This window comes from Helianthus annuus, chromosome 3 (assembly GCF_002127325.2).
Source record: "Helianthus annuus cultivar XRQ/B chromosome 3, HanXRQr2.0-SUNRISE, whole genome shotgun sequence".
Lineage (NCBI taxonomy): Eukaryota > Viridiplantae > Streptophyta > Magnoliopsida > Asterales > Asteraceae > Helianthus > Helianthus annuus.
In genome coordinates, this window is record NC_035435.2 from 113,185,526 (window position 1) to 113,206,527 (window position 21,002).

Consider the following 21,002-nt stretch of genomic DNA (forward strand, 5'->3'; position numbering starts at 1 on the left):
TATTAAAAAAATAATAAATAATAAACATGGGTTGAGTTCATTTCAGAACTCTAAATAACTACAGAACTTTCAGAACTCCTAATAAACAATCATTTTATATATAAGTTTTTGTATTTAGGATCTTTTTATCATCTATTATATGTATTTCTTTGATTACATACATATAAAATTATCCTGAACATGAAAATATATAAATAAAAAGATTGTTTATTGGGAGTTCTGCGAGTTCTGTAAACATTTATGGTTCTGAAATGATCCTGACCCTAATAAACATTTTATCTAAACATATTGAAAACTTTAAATCCTATTTTTTCTAAGTTAGCTAAAATTTGGACACTTTAAACAATGTTTACGGATAACAATGTTTTTATTTTTTATTTTCAAGTTAAATGTTCATTTATATTTGTTTTTATTTGCTTGTGTTCGTTTGTGTTCAAGACCAGTGTTCATGAACTGTTCGTGAACAACTGAATTTCCTTAACGAACGAACACGAACAGAAAGAGTCAGATGATGTCACAGCCCCCGACCCCACCCTGGGAGCGGGAGCCGTGAACCAGTCAGATGGTATCGGTGTTTATTAATTACGCAGCAGAAAATTTTTATCAGGATCGTAGTTAGGAAATAATTTCGGGGTTTGTAAAACACCAAACTTTTAATATTAAACAAATGGGCTTAAAATCATATTTAATTCAATTGTTTTTATAGGGATAAAACCAAATAAATAAAACGTAATTGTCTTTAGTGCTCCATAACTAACTTCTATTATCTTTACAGCAAATTACCTGAAACACGTTTTGAAAACTTTTATCAGTAATAAATACTGGCGAGTTCATTCCATTTTTATAAAATATATTGTTATACTTTACAGCATTAAGGGTTTTTATATTTGTTTATATTTACCCAAAACTCAATCAGTATTTGTCACATGGTGGCAGTTCCGATGTGACCGTAGTCTTATTACTCATTGGCTAACTTTCGTCCAATAGTGAAGTTTATCAAGTAATAAATATAAAATATATCTTATTGGGATTCAATGGTGTCGGTCACTAGGCGATTCCCGTGACGGTGGTCAAATCACTATTGATCATTCTTTCAACTAGTAACTCTGGTCATATCACTGTTGATCATTCTTTCAACTAGTGATTCTGGTCATAACACTGTTGATCATTCTCTCAACCAGTGCCTTTGGTCATGTCACTGTTGATCATTCTCTCAACTAGTGACTCTGATCATATTTCTAGTTATATCATTGTTGGTCATTCTCTCAACTAGTGACTCTGAACTTAGTAGTGTCCCATGACATTACTATGTCAAATATATTTTCTATGACACAAAACCAATTAGCCCAGAAAATGAAATATATCATTTTCTGTCAAATTCATAACTATAACTTTATCAAATATAATATATTAATTAAATAATTGTATTATTATTATTTATTATATAAACATGACTAAGATTAAAAATATAATATTTGACTATTTTATTATGGTATACATTTATGGACTAAACATTATTTTATAGTGTTAATAGTAATTTAGGTTTATTAAATATATTTTATTTAATATATATTTTAATAATTAATAAAGCTCTATTATTAACATATAAATAAGCAACTTGAATATGCATACATGTATTGTAACATGTGCTTAGGGGGTTTTCCAAAAAAAAACTAGAATTTTCCTTTGTAACCCTAAAGTTTTTATCTTTAACAATTTAAGTTTAAAGTTTAATCTTTGTTTCCTTTTAACCCTAAAGTTTTAATATTTGACAATTTAAGTTTAAAGTTTTAATCTTTGTATTTAACCCTTTTGATTTTTCACTTCTAATTCAAAAGTTTCTATCTTCTACGATTTAACCACTTTGATTAATTTGATTTTTCACTTCTAGTTCAAAAGTTTTCATCTTTTGCAATTTAATCACTTTGATTTTTTTTACTTACGTGTGGTAATCTTGGCTTTGGGGTTTTTTAAACACAAAATGGTTATGCATATGGTTGTTAAAACCTTGGCTTTCGGGGGTTTTTAAAAAAAATTAATGTTTTTACTTTTCACCCAAAAGTATTTCATAAATTACTTTTAATCCAAAACTATTTGTTTTTTTTACTTTTAACACAAAACTTTTTATCTTTTGCAATCAATCCTCACAACTTTTTTTCTTATTTTCAGCTTTGGTCCTTTATAGTTTTTGTTTTCCGCAAATTTTTCGCTTTATACTTCGTTCTAAATTTTGTGACTTAACACATCGGAACGTGCGTCTTTGGTTAACGTTTTTACATTTCGTTCTAAATTTTACGAGTTAACACGACGTAACGTGGGTGTGTGGGTGAACGTTTTTACATCATCTATTTTTTTCCCGTTTGGCAGGTTCAATATAAGGTGCACGTCTTAAATCGACTTAGTTATAACTAAATAATCCCTGCTGCATTGCGGCAGGTCGTAATTCTAGTTTTATATAAAAACCATTTAGATTTATTTCAATCATACATTAAATTTATTAATGATTTAATGTAAAAATAATATTAGTTATAGGCTATGGCTACCGGGGCACGATTTCCCTTATGCTTGTGGTCATGCTACTATTGGCTAACTTTTTGGCCAATAGTAACGAGGGTGTAACACCCCGAAAACGGGTTTAGTAATTAAACCTCGTTAATACAAAAGAATGGGTAAAATACCGTTAGTGGTAAAATTTAACCGGTAAATATTAGGATTTAAATAATTAATCCTAATATTAAACAAAAAGTCAATAAAAGCTTTTAGGAAATAAAAGCTTAGAGGGCCCGAGTTAACGGGACCTAAATTAAACTTAGTCATAAATATTCCCGAACCCGCTAAGCTAACTAGGAATGCTTGACCCGGTTAATAAAAAGGGAATATGGATTGTAAATAAGTAGGTTATAATCAACTTAATAACTAACGAAACATGAAGGACCAAAGTTGGATAATTGGGAATAAGGTTTATTTACTAACAACAAAAATAAAAACACACCACACCTAGTGTGTGCGTGTGTGAGGTCGACCAGGAGAAAGCTCAGGGAGCTCAAACCCTAACTTCCACAACTTGATCAAATTGAAGCCCAAATCAAGAGCCAAATCTCTGCATGAACACAAAATCGTGATCACCTAATCATGGGAATTACAAGGTATGTTGAAATATATGATTTGGTGATACCTTGAGATTATGATGAACAATCATAATCGAAATTCTGGAATGAATCTTGAATCTATGAGTGTTATTATGATTATATCTTGGTGTAGAAACAAACCCTAGTAGAAAATTTGATGAACTGTTGTCAAAAATAGGGAATTGGTAATTACCCTACATTGTGATAAGTGGGTTTTATGTTAATATGATGAACACTAGGAAATAGATTGTTGATCTAGTGTAAATTGACGATTTTGAAGTGAATTCAGAAATTATAGAAGTTAACCACTTTGTAAGATGGTTGATTTATGTGAAATTTGGGGTAAGAGATAAGCTAGAGACATGATAAATAAACATGTAAAATTCTGCCCTTAAGGTGTTCGTTGAAATGCCTCAAAGAAGGCTCGAAACTAGAATTTTGTAGTTAAAACACTTAGTTGTGATGTTTCGACTATTATGCAAAAAGTGATTAAAGAGAGTTCTAAATGTGTTAAACGCGATTAGAACTTTGGTTAAAACGGAGGTCTAAAGATAACGCCTACCGAGTAGTTAATGAGTGCTAAAACTAGTTGATAACTCGAAAATGCAAATTAGTATACTAATGGGCATTTGACTATTAAAAGGGTCAAACTGACCTATAATACGATAAATAGCAATTTTGATATGAAATGCATAAGGTGGAATAATCGTATTAGAATATGATTAAACTAACCACCTTGAAAACGATGATGATAGTTTGACGCGTAATAAGCTAGGTGGAAGCTTGGAGTGAAAGCGGGTCAAACAAGTCAAGCATGGAAGAAAAGCGTAGCTCGGATGCAAGGTAAGTGAAACTTACATAATTGTGTAGATTACTTGTTCATTCTATACGTTATAGATGCAATAATGCTAATATTGAAAATATGGATTTCCGACGTGATTGATACGAGTCGGAACACATAAAGATGATAAAAACCATGTTTATGGCAAAAAGGGGATTCGGTAATGAAATCCGGGACGAGATGGATGTATGAATTAGAAGTCAAAAACCATGTTTTTGATTTAATAGGCAACGTTGGGCATATAGGCCGAACGGGTCAAATGGTGGTGATAACACTATTTGACAATATCGACTAATGCGATTGTCAAGTCTTGTGTTAACAGGAGCGATTAGCGATTCAGTTAATTTCGCCCACACCAAGTGTGATGATAAAAGCAAGGTATAAATTGGGTCTATATGTTGACCCTAGCCAGGTACGTATGCATACGATTATAGTTAACATACAAACTTGGTCAAATAGGTAGTGAAAGCCCCTCATAGTAAATGAGAGGCTAATGTCGACTAAAATGCCCTTGAAGGGTAAATTGAGCGAACAACTTATAAAGGTTGTTTAGGAACTTATCTTACGATCTTGTAACCTTTAGACGCGCATGTAAGTTGTAGACATAAACTTTCAAGAGTTAAATGCTTAAATTGTGTGTTGCCGCAAAAATATCACATCCGTAGGATTAAACTCGGAATAAATTGTCCATTTCGTTAAATCCACCACATTCATAGTTGTGGTGGAAGTCTAGCTAATAACAAATTGGTGGAACTATGAGATACATGAGAAATGAGCACCGTCCGTGCTAAAATGGTCGTAAATACCCTTAACGGGTCAAAATAAGATTTTAAACGAAAACGGGTAAATAATTGTGTAGAAACCCGTGCTCAGTACTGAATATGATTGACAATATTAGAATTTAAGGGTTTATGATGAATGGTGGTCAAACAAACATGTTTGTTTGATAATCACATAGTCGGGTCGAAAATTGTTAAAAAGATAATAAGCCGAAGGCTTAAAATTCTCAATTTTATTTAATCCGGATGTTAGATCTTAACTCCATATAATGGAGAATTAAATTATAAACATGTGGGAAGAAACGGTAGGTCAAACGGATAAGCGGTTTGAAAGATACGAAAGATTTCGTGTCAAATTACGGCAAAATGGAAAGGTGGGATGCAGGTGCCACCGTAAATTACGGTGCCACCGTAATTTACGGTGGACCTGAAATGGTTACGGTGAAACACTCCTGATTTACGATGGAAACAAGTCAAAACAAGGACCACCGTAAATTACGGTGTCCACCGTAATTTACGGTGGGCCCTGTACAAAATGTATTTTTGATCAGTTTTGTTTCCCGGACTTATTTAGATACGTTTTAATTTCCGTATGACTAAAGCATTTCATGTTTTTATGAAATGTAGGTACTTTGTGGAAGCCGGAAGACGATCAAGCTCAACGAAGAACCGAACACGATACAGTTACATGCTTCCGCACTTCGCCACGTTGTCAATTTTAAACAACGAACTTCGATCACGTTATGTAGAATAATTTATAATTTGTAAAAGTTTTAAATAAACCCGCATTCATATAATATGTGTGGTCTTAACTACACATCTAATTATGGTATTTACGTATAAATTAACTAGAGTGTTACAAGTTGGTATCAGAGCCTTGGTTTAAGAGATTCGAGTATGGTGGGGAGGAACCATGCTTGGACTTAAACCTTATGCTCTTGACAAAGAATAGTGTTCGGTTCGAGGCTTGATCGCAAATCCGGTAAGTACAAGTACGTGAATAGTTAGTATGCTAAAGTGTTGTAAACAACACATAGGGCTATCGTGTGATACGCGTTACCCCAATTAAAATGACTGAAATAGTTGACGAAAATACGCGCGTTGACGCGTATAGTAGAAAAAGCCTTGTATTATAATACGGGCGATTATTGAGGTTGACGTTACTAACTTTTGTGAATGTTTTAATTGAAGGACACTCGCGTTTGAAGACGACGAGAGTCAAACGAATTGTGGATATGATGATGGAACGGTCCGAAGTATGACAAGAGGAGCATACTCACCGAGGACTAAATCGCGTAATGACCGCGAACAAAGTTAATGGCAAAGAATGCCCGTCGGGGAAAACAGTACCAGGTGCACATTTTAAATAATAGCATAAATAGTAATATGCAACAATAAGTAGGAACTTAAAAGTTGCATATGTAAAATAAAAAAAAAAACTTGGAAAGACCTGAATAGAAAACCTATCCGGGATATTGTTTCCAAGAAAAACAGATAGAGGTATTACTTACATAGGGCGTGATGTGAAAACTGTAAAAAGGTCATGCGTGTCATGTGTTAAACGCTTACTCTGGCCAAGTAAGTAGCGGCATATGTTACCATGAACTTCTTATGGCGGACACGTTTACATCCGATGTAGTAAGGGCAGGGTGAATGGGACTAATTAAAAAGTGCCCAAATGAATCAGATAAACAAAATATTTGATAATAATGTAAACGCACAACCAAGTGACGGGAGCGTATTACATTAGGATAATGAGCCCGAGTGAAGGGACAAACAAGCATGTAAAATGATTTAGACAAGTATGGGGAGGGAGTGTACTCACACTCGAACCCAGAAAACATCAAGCATGTAAAATGATTTAGACAAGTATTGGGAGGGAGTGTACTTACACTCGAACCCAGAAAACATCAAGCTATTGGGAGGGAGTGTACTTACACTCGAACCCAGAAAACATCAAGCATGTAAAATGATTTAGACAAGTATTGGGAGGGAGTGTACTTACACTCGAACCCAGAAAACATCAAGCTATTGGGAGGGAGTGTACTTACACTCGAACCCAGAAAACATCAAGCTATTGGGAGGGAGTGTACTTACACTCGAACCCAGAAAACATCAAGCTATTAGGAGGGAGTGTACTTACACTCGAACCCAGAAAACATCAAGCTATTGGGAGGGAGTGTACTTACACTCGAACCCAGAAAACATCAAGCATGTAAAACGATTTAGACAAATATTGGGAGGGAGTGATACTTACACTCGAACCCGAAGAATATAAACATGTAAAATGATCAAGATATGCATTAGGAGGCAGTGTACTTACACTCGAACCCGAAGAATACAAATAAGACTCTTAACAGGCCGATTTTGTAAAACACCAAATTTGAGAACGAAGTGGGAATATAAAAGTAAAACGAAGTCATAATGCATACCGTAAGGGTTGCAATAGTAACGACTTCGGTAAAACACCCAGTTGGTGGGTAAGGATTTAAACACATGCGTAGACTGAGAAACAGGAACGCGAAGTAGAAAGTCAAAAGACTCGGAATATGAGTCATGACTAAAAGATGATAAGAATCTTCGCAAATATAAATTTTGGTAATTGCGTTCAACCATTTCAAAGTTGGACGGGTCAAATAAAGAACGAAGTCTGACATTCATAAGTGATAAAAATTCACCTAAAATGAGTCAAACGAGTCAATTAAGGAAAAATGGAGGGGCCAAAATGACCGACGGGTCATGAACTAAAGCAAAGGGATCATAAGGGCCTCGTCTTAAAGAGACGAAAGCTTAAGAAAATAGCCTACGAGGTTAGGTGAAAGAACCTACAGGTCAATAGCGTAAGGTGAGGGAACTTGTCACGATCCCTCGCGTAAAACGAGAACGAAAAACAATAAATTAGGGGTTGTCAATTCCCTTGACATGAGTAATTGACATAGTTAAGAGAAAAACGTTAGACTAAAATTCAGATTTAGTAAGAAATAATATTTTTATAAATATAAATTCTGACAGGAATTTGAATAGTAATCATAAAAGGTTCAAGTCTTGACGCTGATAGGCGCAAGACGATATATTCGAAAAATGATCTTTTTTGAAAATGAAAGGTTGATATAAATTAAACATGCGTGACATGATCACGATCAAGAAATGCAATGTGAAGTGGAATCACATTATAACCAAGCGAGCGGTAAAGGTCATTTAAGTAATCTGGTTGCTTGTAAGCGGTAGATTCGGTATAACTAAACCGAATAAATGAATTTCGAAAACAGAAGAAATTGTTGCTAAAAGTGAAAGACTTCACTAAAGACCTTTAAACGGGTCAAGGTAACGGATTCACCAAGAGTTCGATAATATCTAAAAGCGATGGAAATCGCTAAGTTAACTAAACAAGTAAAAATAACGGAGTTACGTTATTTCAAGTCACATTATGTTGTATCAGGTACGTAGAGGTTCTGTAACCGGAAAGACATTACCATAATTTTTCTGGTAATACTAACAATTGGTTAGAGTATGAGTAATGCTTAAGAAATTACTCAAGTCAAAACGCATTGAGTTTAGAACTCAATGAACTATGTAAGAAAAGGTTTCGAGGACGAAACCTCTTTAAGGGGGGTAGACTTGTAACACCCCGAAAACGGGTTTAGTAATTAAACCTCGTTAATACAAAAGAATGGGTAAAATACCGTTAGTGGTAAAATTTAACCGGTAAATATTAGGATTTAAATAATTAATCCTAATATTAAACAAAAAGTCAATAAAAGCTTTTAGGAAATAAAAGCTTAGAGGGCCCGAGTTAACGGGACCTAAATTAAACTTAGTCATAAATATTCCCGAACCCGCTAAGCTAACTAGGAATGCTTGACCCGGTTAATAAAAAGGGAATATGGATTGTAAATAAGTAGGTTATAATCAACTTAATAACTAACGAAACATGAAGGACCAAAGTTGGATAATTGGGAATAAGGTTTATTTACTAACAACAAAAATAAAAACACACCACACCTAGTGTGTGCGTGTGTGAGGTCGACCAGGAGAAAGCTCAGGGAGCTCAAACCCTAACTTCCACAACTTGATCAAATTGAAGCCCAAATCAAGAGCCAAATCTCTGCATGAACACAAAATCGTGATCACCTAATCATGGGAATTACAAGGTATGTTGAAATATATGATTTGGTGATACCTTGAGATTATGATGAACAATCATAATCGAAATTCTGGAATGAATCTTGAAGCTATGAGTGTTATTATGATTATATCTTGGTGTAGAAACAAACCCTAGTAGAAAATTTGATGAACTGTTGTCAAAAATAGGGAATTGGTAATTACCCTACATTGTGATAAGTGGGTTTTATGTTAATATGATGAACACTAGGAAATAGATTGTTGATCTAGTGTAAATTGACGATTTTGAAGTGAATTCAGAAATTATAGAAGTTAACCACTTTGTAAGATGGTTGATTTATGTGAAATTTGGGGTAAGAGATAAGCTAGAGACATGATAAATAAACATGTAAAATTCTGCCCTTAAGGTGTTCGTTGAAATGCCTCAAACTAGAATTTTGTAGTTAAAACACCTAGTTGTGATGTGTCGACTATTATGCAAAAAGTGATTAAAGAGAGTTCTAAATGTGTTAAACGCGATTAGAACTTTGGTTAAAACGGAGGTCTAAAGATAACGCCTACCGAGTAGTTAATGAGTGCTAAAACTAGTTGATAACTCGAAAATGCAAATTAGTATACTAATGGGCATTTGACTATTAAAAGGGTCAAACTGACCTATAATACGATAAATAGCAATTTTGATATGAAATGCATAAGGTGGAATAATCGTATTAGAATATGATTAAACTAACCACCTTGAAAACGATGATGATAGTTTGACGCGTAATAAGCTAGGTGGAAGCTTGGAGTGAAAGCGGGTCAAACAAGTCAAGCATGGAAGAAAAGCGTAGCTCGGATGCAAGGTAAGTGAAACTTACATAATTGTGTAGATTACTTGTTCATTCTATACGTTATAGATGCAATAATGCTAATATTGAAAATATGGATTTCCGACGTGATTGATACGAGTCGGAACACATAAAGATGATAAAAACCATGTTTATGGCAAAAAGGGGATTCGGTAATGAAATCCGGGACGGGATGGATGTATGAATTAGAAGTCAAAAACCATGTTTTTGATTTAATAGGCAACGTTGGGCATATAGGCCGAACGGGTCAAATGGTGGTGATAACACTATTTGACAATATCGACTAATGCGATTGTCAAGTCTTGTGTTAACAGGAGCGATTAGCGATTCAGTTAATTTCGCCCACACCAAGTGTGATGATAAAAGCAAGGTATAAATTGGGTCTATATGTTGACCCTAGCCAGGTACGTATGCATACGATTATAGTTAACATACAAACTTGGTCAAATAGGTAGTGAAAGCCCCTCGTAGTAAATGAGAGGCTAATGTCGACTAAAATGCCCTTGAAGGGTAAATTGAGCGAACAACTTATAAATGTTGTTTAGGAACTTATCTTACGATCTTGTAACCTTTAGACGCGCATGTAAGTTGTAGACATAAACTTTCAAGAGTTAAATGCTTAAATTGTGTGTTGCCGCAAAAATATCACATCCGTAGGATTAAACTCGGAATAAATTGTCCATTTCGTTAAATCCACCACATTCATAGTTGTGGTGGAAGTCTAGCTAATAACAAATTGGTAGAACTATGAGATACATGAGAAATGAGCACCGTCCGTGCTAAAATGGTCGTAAATGCCCTTAACGGGTCAAAATAAGATTTTAAACGAAAACGGGTAAATAATTGTGTAGAAACCCGTGCTCAGTACTGAATATGATTGACAATATTAGAATTTAAGGGTTTATGATGAATGGTGGTCAAACAAACATGTTTGTTTGATAATCACATAGTCGGGTCGAAAATTGTTAAAAAGATAATAAGCCGAAGGCTTAAAAGTCTCAATTTTATTTAATCCGGATGTTAGATCTTAACTCCATATAATGGAGAATTAAATTATAAACATGTGGGAAGAAACGGTAGGTCAAACGGATAAGCGGTTTGAAAGATACGAAAGATTTCGTGTCAAATTACGGCAAAATGGAAAGGTGGGATGCAGGTGCCACCGTAAATTACGGTGCCACCATAATTTACGGTGGACCTGAAATGGTTACGGTGAAACACTCCTGATTTACGATGGAAACAAGTCAAAACAAGGACTACCGTAAATTACGGTGTCCACCGTAATTTACGGTGGGCCCTGTACAAAATGTATTTTTGATCAGTTTTGTTTCCCGGACTTATTTAGATACGTTTTAATTTCCGTATGACTAAAGCAGTTCATGTTTTTATGAAATGTAGGTACTTTGTGGAAGCCGGAAGACGATCAAGCTCAACGAAGAACCGAACACGATACAGTTACATGCTTCCGCACTTCGCCACGTTGTCAATTTTAAACAACGAACTTCGATCACGTTATGTAGAATAAGTTATAATTTGTAAAAGTTTTAAATAAACCCGCATTCATATAATATGTGTGGTCTTAACTACACATCTAATTATGGTATTTACATATAAATTAACTAGAGTGTTACAGAGGGTCAAGTAATGTATAAAACCTTTCATACCGACAACTATTGCAAAATACAAAAATTTAATCACTGTAAGTATAACTGATAAATATTTAGGATTTTGGAAAGCATTTTTAAATATAACTGTATCACAAAAAGGTGATAAAATAATGACTCACAAACTGTGAGAAAAGAGAATGACTCACTTTGTAACTTTAGGGTTCAACTAGAAAGCCTCCTGGTATAAATCTTGGGTATAACTCCTGTAAACACCCCGAAAATAAAAACCCTTACCTTGAAATTTTAAAGAATTAATAAACAAGAAATTACTAACTAGGAACATAACCTAGTTAAGTTCAAGTCTTGAAATAATGCATGATATGCCTAAAACACATTAACTTAAGAACAAAACAAAGTTGGGGGACTAAACTTGACAAATTAGAAAAGTTGGTTACTAATAGTAACAAAACCAAACCAAACACACCAAAATTGGTGTGTCTGGTCGATCAAGAGAAGAGGGGCGACAAGGGGGTTCTTCAAACCCTAGCTTCACACCAACATCCTGTAAATTGAAGCCCCAAATCTGTCTCAAATCAAGTTCTAAACACGAATTAGTGATCCCCTCGTAGTGAGGATCATAAAGGTATGAAAAATCTTGATACTTTGTTCCATCTTGAATCTTGGGTTAACTAGGATAAACTGAAATTTAGCCTAGATATGCAATGCATGAATGAATCTTGAAGTAATTTGATGTCTATGGTTAAACACTAGGTGATTCCTTGTCAAAACCTTACGTCATGTTTGTAAGAGTTTGGGTTTACATGTGGGGAACAAAGAACTAAAAGAAACTTGGTGAATACTAGAGATTTTGACTCTTAATTTAGCAAAATCTGAATTAGTGAAGTAATTCAGAAATATTGATGTCAAGATAATATAAACTTTTATGAAAATAAAGTGAAATTAGATGTTAAATTTCACGTCACGAACTTGGTAATTATTGTAGGAAAATCTGCCCCGTTAGGTGTTTGTTGAAATGCCTAAGTGAGGATTTAAATGTAAAAATTTGGATAAAAACGCAGATTTGATAATGGTCCATAATGATGTGATTGTGGTCATAAAAAGAGTTCTAAACATGTTGTAAACTGAAATTTTTAGGCAAAGAGTCCGGATCGTCAAGCGGACAAGCCGAAAGGAATCCACGGGGAAAGGGTGTGCTCTAAAGGTACGAAACTATTGCTTCGTTACATCAAGGTTAACTATTGTTCTCATGTTATAGTGAAAAGCATGGTAAATAGGATAGAACATTGTGTCACGAAAGTGATTGTGCTTCTTAAACAAGTAAACGGGTCAAAACAAGTGAAAAGCATGAAATCTTGCATATCCTTAATGGTGTGTAAATTTAGCACCCAAACGGGTCAAACAAGTTTTGGTAATAAGCACGAAGCAAGACACTATTATATAAAATGCGTGAATTACATGATGTGTAAGCCGTGTAGCGAACACCATAAGCAAATTAAGAAACTTTGCTCTTAATATAGGAGTTAAGGTTTAGATTTGATGCATGACAATAGTACAAACGACTAACTAAAAAGCCTTGTAATTTAGTTTGTAAGTTAATTCCGTAGACATGCCCGTATAAGAATAGTTGAGTATTATCATAAGTAAAATACATGTATGGAGAAATTAGACCAGTCGCTTAACAAATTATGTGAAATTAAGCTGTTTTGACGCATAAAAGAATCAGCAAAACTGCATTTGAAACAAGGGGGTTTTTGTGCAGGGCTCACCGTAAATTACGGTGGTACCGTAATTTACGGTGGCCTGCAAATCTGTTACGGTGGGATCCTACTGGTTTACGGTAGGCTCCAATTTGTCCAGAAGCCACCGTAACTTACGGTGTCACCGTAAGTTACGGTGGAACCCAGTTTGGTGTGATTCTGTTTTTAATTTCTTGAATACGCGTTCGAATCTGGTTAATTACGTGAAATTTTAGAATCATAATGCTAACGCCTGTTTAAAATATTAGTTTTCAGGTACTCAAGTAAAGGATGATGATCAAGCAATCGAGTCGAACCGAACACACAATACTACGCTTCCGCACTTGATCTTTTGTTTTGTTCTAAAATAAACACTTGTAGTTTTACTTTGAACATGATTTGGTAGGTTAAGCTTGTGAATGTCGTAACTAGTTGGTTCTCAAATCTTGAAAGTTTTTGTAAAGTCTACTTTTAGCATAAATTGTAAGTCTTACATGTTGTTAAATCTGATATTATAAACTGGGTGTAACAAGTTGGTAATCAGAGCTTAAGGTTGCCAATAAGTGTTCGGTTCAAGCTTGATCAACATCCGGTAAAAGTAATTGCTTAAGTAAAATTTAAAGAGTATAGAAATAATTCACGAACAAATATGCATGGAAAGGAGTGTGTAAACACACTCAAACACAAGAAAAGCATGAAACAAGAACGATAGAATCAAGAGTGTGTAAACACACTCAAGAAAGGCATGAAACAAGAATGATTGAGTCAAGTCACGAACTTGATTAAATCAAAACAAGTAAAACATGTGTTACAAATGAAATGTTTAACAATGTATGTAAACATTTCAGTATTAAAGATGGCGGATGGAGGTAATGATGATGCGGTGCCAAGAGTCACCGAACAAATGAGGATAGTGATTGCCGAAGAGGTTGGAAAGGCGATCGAAAACAGTTTGTCAAACTTCATTGATAAAATTCAAAACACGGTTTTATCAGTAATAGAAGAGAGAATCAAGAAGCTAGAAGATAATTCGAATCTAGCAAAGGAAAAATCTGGGGAACGAAAGCCTTGTTCATACAAGGAATTCATAGCTTGTAAACCACCTATATATAATGGGGAGGTTGGTCCAATCGTGTGTCAACGATGGATAGGCGATATCAAGGGAGTATTCGAGAGAACTCATTGCGATGAGAATGACTACGTAGCTTATGGTACGGGTCAATTAAGAGGTCAAGCGAAAGACTGGTGGGATAATAAAAAGAAGGAGATTGGAAGCGAAGCGGCTAAGGCCATGACATGGGAGGAGTTTAAGACGCCGTTTCTTAAACACCATAGTCCCAAAGCGGTTATAAACAAGATCAAAGAAGAGTTCATGCAACTCAGACACAAAGGTGAATCCATAGACAAGATCACGGGGATGTTTATGGACAAGATGAAGTTTTGTGACGATCTGATAACGAATGAAGAGCAAAAGGTTTATTACTACCATAACATGCTAAGCGCAGAGTATAGGGAGTTCATAACCCCTTCAAAGTACGAGACCCTTACCGAGATTGTCAATGCCGCTCGAGAAAGGGAGATCGAGCTGAAAAAGAGTATAGAACGGGGTGAACGAAGGACACAAGACGTAAATCCAAGCCCTACCAAGAAAGCAAGAACGAATGAAACAGTGAAGAAATAAGATACAAAGGGCGGTACACCAAGTTGCAAAATCTGTGGCAAGAATCATAAGGGTGAATGTCGCTTCAAAGATAAGCCCTGTCCCATATGTCGAAAAACGGGACATATGGCTATAGCATGCCCGGAGAAAGTGACCGTTTGTTACAACTGTTACCGAACGGGTCACAAAAGATCGGAGTGCCCGGAACTGATTGGAAAGAAAGAAGGGCAAGACTCGAAAGGTGAAGCCTCAAAAGCCAAAGCAAGATCTTTCCAACTGACCGCTGCTGAAGCAAAGGTCGAACCTGACGTGGTCTCAGGTATATTTATTGTAAACTCAATTCCCGCACGTGTGTTATTTGATACTGGTGCGAATAAATCCTTTGTTTCATATGGGTTTATTCGGCACCCTTCATTTGTTCTAACAAAATTACCTATGCCCTTAGAAGTAGAGATAGGTAATAACAAAAGCTTTATTGTTTGCGATGTATGTGAAAACTGTACGATGAACATTGATGACGAGGAATACGCAATAGACTTGATTCCGATGTCGATGGGAGAATTTCAAGTGGTAGTGGGAATGGATTGGCTATCCCGTTACCACGCGAAAGTGGTTTGTTTCCGAAAGGAAATAAAACTAATGTCTCCTAGCGGAAAACAAGTTACGATATATGGAGAAAAGGGAGGTAACCCGGTGATATGCACAATGCTAGAAGCCCGTAAACTCATGAAACATGGATGCAAGGCCTATATGGTATATGCAAGCGAAACGGAAAAAGAACCCCTCAAAATTGAGAATGTACCGGTCGTGCGAGATTATGAAGACGTGTTCCCGGAAGAGCTACCGGGGATACCACCAGAACGGGAGGTAGAGTTCGGAATCGAGTTGATTCCGGGCGCGAAACCCGTGGCCAAGGCGCCATACCAACTTGCACCGTCGGAGTTACAAGAATTGATGTCTCAAATTCAGGAATTTCTTGACAAGGGGTTTATCCGACCGAGTGTGTCTCCGTGGGGCGCACCAGTCTTATTCGTGAAAAAGAAGGATGGCAGTATGCGCATGTGTATCGATTACCGAGAGTTAAACAAACTCACGGTGAAGAATCGATACCCACTTCCAAGAATTGATGATTTATTTGACCAATTACAAGGAGCAAGTTGGTTCTCCAAAATTGATCTTCGATCTGGTTATCACCAATTGAAAGTAAAGGAGGAAGACGTACCGAAGACGGCCTTTCGTACACGGTACGGGCATTATGAGTTCCTTGTAATGCCCTTTGGATTGACAAATGCACCCGCGGCTTTCATGGACCTCATGAACCGGGTTTGCAAACCCATGCTAGATAAGTCGGTAATCGTATTTATCGATGACATTTTGGTATATTCGAAGAATGAAGCTGAGCATGTGTGTCATTTGCGGGAAGTATTAGACACCCTCAGACGAGAAAAGCTATATGCAAAATTTTCTAAGTGCGCTTTCTGGCTAAGAGAGGTGCAATTTCTTGGACATATCATTAGTACCGATGGAGTACTAGTGGATCCGTCCAAGGTGGAAGCGGTGTCAAAATGGAACCCTCCAAGAAACCCCTCAGAAATTCGAAGCTTTTTAGGGCTTGCGAGGTATTATCGGAAATTCATACAGGATTTCTCCAAAATTGCCTTGCCATTGACCAAATTGACTCGCAAGGAGGAAAAGTTTGTATGGGGCGTTAAGCAAGAGGAAGCTTTTCAAACGCTCAAAGAAAGGTTGACCCACGCTCCAGTATTGAAAGGTCAACCAAGTGAGGGTCAAATGGGAACACAAGAAAGGGGCGGATACCACATGGGAATCCGAAGAGGAGATGCAACGGCTATACCCTTTTTTATTCGGTACGTAATTCGGTTTCGGGGACGAAACCCTTTTAAGAGGGGTGGACTTGTAACACCCCGAAAATAAAAACCCTTACCTTGAAATTTTAAAGAATTAATAAACAAGAAATTACTAACTAGGAACATAACCTAGTTAAGTTCAAGTCTTGAAATAATGCATGATATGCCTAAAACACATTAACTTAAGAACAAAACAAAGTTGGGGGACTAAAATTGACAAATTAGAAAAGTTGGTTACTAATAGTAACAAAACCAAACCAAACACACCAAAATTGGTGTGTCTGGTCGATCAAGAGAAGAGGGGCGACAAGGGGGTTCTTCAAACCCTAGCTTCACACCAAAATCCTTTAAATTGAAGCCCCAAATCTGTCTCAAATCAAGTTCTAAACACGAATTAGTGATCCCCTCGTAGTGAGGATCATAAAGGTATGAAAAATCTTGATACTTTGTTCCATCTTGAATCTTGGGTTAACTAGGATAAACTGAAATTTAGCCTAGATATGCAATGCATGAATGAATCTTGAAGTAATTTGATGTCTATGGTTAAACACTAGGTGATTCCTTGTCAAAACCTTACGTCATGTTTGTAAGAGTTTGGGTTTACATGTGGGGAACAAAGAACTAAAAGAAACTTGGTGAATACTAGAGATTTTGACTCTTAATTTAGCAAAATCTGAATTAGGAAGTAATTCAGAAATATTGATGTCAAGATAATATAAACTTTTATGAAAATAAAGTGAAATTAGATGTTAAATTTCACGTCACGAACTTGGTAATTATTGTAGGAAAATCTGCCCCGTTAGGTGTTTGTTGAAATGCCTAAGTGAGGATTTAAATGTAAAAATTTGGATAAAAACGCAGATTTGATAATGGTCCATAATGATGTGATTGTGGTCATAAAAAGAGTTCTAAACATGTTGTAAACTGAAATTTTTAGGCAAAGAGTCCGGATCGTCAAGCGGACAAGCCGAAAGGAATCCACGGGGAAAGGGTGTGCTCTAAAGGTACGAAACTATTGCTTCGTTACATCAAGGTTAACTATTGTTCTCATGTTATAGTGAAAAGCATGGTAAATAGGATAGAACATTGTGTCACGAAAGTGATTGTGCTTCTTAAACAAGTAAACGGGTCAAAACAAGTGAAAAGCATGAAATCTTGCATATCCTTAATGGTGTGTAAATTTAGCACCCAAACGGGTCAAACAAGTTTTGGTAATAAGCACGAAGCAAGACACTATTATATAAAATGCGTGAATTACATGATGTGTAAGCCGTGTAGCGAACACCATAAGCAAATTAAGAAACTTTGCTCTTAATATAGGAGTTAAGGTTTAGATTTGATGCATGACAATAGTACAAACGACTAACTAAAAAGCCTTGTAATTTAGTTTGTAAGTTAATTCCGTAGACATGCCCGTATAAGAATAGTTGAGTATTATCATAAGTAAAATACATGTATGGAGAAATTAGACCAGTCGCTTAACAAATTATGTGAAATTAAGCTGTTTTGACGCATAAAAGAATCAGCAAAACTGCATTTGAAACAAGGGGGTTTTTGTGCAGGGCTCACCGTAAATTACGGTGGTACCGTAATTTACGGTGGCCTGTAAATCTGTTACGGTGGGATCCTACTGGTTTACGGTAGGCTCCAATTTGTCCAGAAGCCACCGTAACTTACGGTGTCACCGTAAGTTACGGTGGAACCCAGTTTGGTGTGATTCTGTTTTTAATTTCTTGAATACGCGTTCGAATCTAGTTAATTACGTGAAATTTTAGAATCATAATGCTAACGCCTGTTTAAAATATTAGTTTTCAGGTACTCAAGTAAAGGATGATGATCAAGCAATCGAGTCGAACCGAACACACAATACTACGCTTCCGCACTTGATCTTTTGTTTTGTTCTAAAATAAACACTTGTAGTTTTACTTTGAACATGATTTGGTAGGTTAAGCTTGTGAATGTCGTAACTAGTTGGTTCTCAAATATTGAAAGTTTTTGTAAAGTCTACTTTTGGCATAAATTGTAAGTCTTACATGTTGTTAAATCTGATATTATAAACTGGGTGTAACAACTCCTGAGCTATTTAATAAATATATGATGCATCCGTGTTAAGTATAGTAACCCAATTCAACTTTATCCCTACGTCACGAGACAGAACCCCAACGAACTTAGTCGGACAGAGCCTTGACATGCGTTACGGGGCTCAAGATCAATCGGACAGGGTAATAGTGATAAGGGGTTAAAACACTTAAAACGGGACATGGCTTTATTATTATTATAGGTGAGAATAAGGAAAATAAAAATAAAATAGAAATTTAGAGAGAGAGAGAGAGAGGAGGACGAAGAGAGAAGGCATCGAAAAGATTGAAATGAAGCTGTTATTTATACTACTCCATCAACATCTTGAAGTTAATAAAGTGACTTGGGTTGCTTGGGATAGGGTTGCGTCTCCAGTTAAGTCGGGTGGTTTAGGTTTGCAAAAGCTAAAAGATGTGAACATAGCTCCGTTGTCTAAATGGGGATGGAGGTTCACAAATGATCAAGGCAGCTTGTGGGTTAAAGTAATAAATGCGCTTCATGCTGGCAACAACGATTGGAACTTTCTGCCAGTAAAAAAAACGTTAGGAAGGGTCTGGAGCAACATTGTCTCGGTTGTTAATCGCCCTTTAAGCGATAGTGTTCCTATCCGGAGCTTGTTTAAAGGAGTGGTCGGTAGGGGGGATAAGATTTATTTTGGCTTGATCCATGGCTGTTTGATGTCCCGTTGAAGGAGAAGTTTCCCGCTCTTTTCCGTCTAGAGGTTGTGAAGTCCTGTAGCGTGAGCGACCGTCTGGAGGGAGACGGTTTGTGGCTGTGGAAAAATGATCCGGAATCGGCAGAGGAGTGGGCTGAATGGCAGGAATTAGGGGCTGCAGTGGCCTCGGTTTCTTTGACTCTCGACCCAGACAAGTGGACATGGATGAGCAGTGGATCAAAAGACTTCTCGGTTGCGGCTGTGAAAAATCATTTGGTTTCCAGACGTGATTTCAGTAGCCGTTTTGTTATGAATCATTGCAAATGGGTTCCTAAAAAGTGTAACTTATTTGCTTGGCGTGCGGAGTTGAACCATGTGCCTACAGTTGAGGCGCTCGAAAAAAGGGGAGTGATGGTGATTGACGACACGTGTAATTTCTGCAATGAAGGTTTAGACTCGGTGTCACACATATTTACCGCCGCCCGTTGGCTTTGGGAGTTTGGGAGAAAATAAGATTTTGGTGCAGGATACATAATTTTTTCGTTTTTTTCGTTCAGAGACCTATTAGAGATCCACAACCTGGGAGACAAAGGGAAGACGGAGAGAGAAGCGGCTCATGGCATCATTCTTACTTCGTGTTGGGTTCTGTGGAAAGCTAGAAATAACTTGAGGTTTAATGGTAAAAAGAGTAGTGTGGACGAGATTTTTAGCGAAATTATGGTTACTAGTTTTTTTTGGTATAAACACAGAGCTAGGAAAGGTTGTTTAGATTGGAGGGATTGGTGTAAATTTGTGAATATGTAATTGTCTTTGTTTCCGGCCCGGTTTTCGGGTTCGGAGTTGTTATTGAAGTCAACTTTTCAAAAAAAAAAAAAAAATCAAAATCTTGAAGTGTATACATACCTCCAAGTATAGCATAGTTCAATTAATTCAAAGACACATAAGGATTCTGCATTTAATGTAGAATTCAATTTTTTATTATTTTATTCTTTTATGTGAAAGCCACGCAAACTTTCAAAATAGGAAAGTTAAGTTTAGTTTTTTATTTTAAGTGTTAAATGCCTGGATAGTCCCTGTGGTTTGTCTTTTTTCACTTTTAGTCCTGAACTTTCTAAAATTACATCTATAGTCCCTAACTTTTTAATTTTTGTTCCCGGATAGTCCCTGGCACAGATGGAGATTAGTTTTTGGTGTTAAGTGGGTGTGAAATGACCAAAATACCCTTATCATTAAAATATAACAATTAAAACATTATAATTAATTATTTTTAAAGATAAGGGGGCTCACCATCTACCAGCCCACCCACCCCCTTTTCTCCCTCTATCTCTGATACTCTGATCTCAAACATAACACACACCATACAATCACCCATCCACACCACCATCACTGATCAAACACCACAATCACTACCATCACTTTGTCCGGTACTTTACTCCAGCTTGCGTACACTGCAATTAACCACTCGTTCAGATATAATCAAAACAACATGCGTTTTTCATCTTTAAGCTATAATTTTCCTTTTATCCATTTCTATTACTCTGGTGTTTTAGTGTTTGTTATCTTGTAGCTTTTTTTTATATGTTTAGTCTATTATTGAAATATTTGTGTATTGATACTCTATGGGGGGATGTCAAGGTTTGGCTTTATTTTTCTTCTTG

The 21,002-nt window shown here is 36.2% G+C and overlaps 1 long non-coding RNA gene across 1 annotated transcript; it reads left to right on the plus strand.

Moving 5' to 3' along the window:
* Positions 1-3,930: 3,930 nt before the first annotated feature.
* Positions 3,931-5,530, plus strand: LOC118490612. The gene is made up of 2 exons (XR_004889551.1): positions 3,931-3,971; positions 5,376-5,530. It is a non-coding gene; the product is annotated as an uncharacterized LOC118490612 (long non-coding RNA).
* Positions 5,531-21,002: the final 15,472 nt, after the last annotated feature.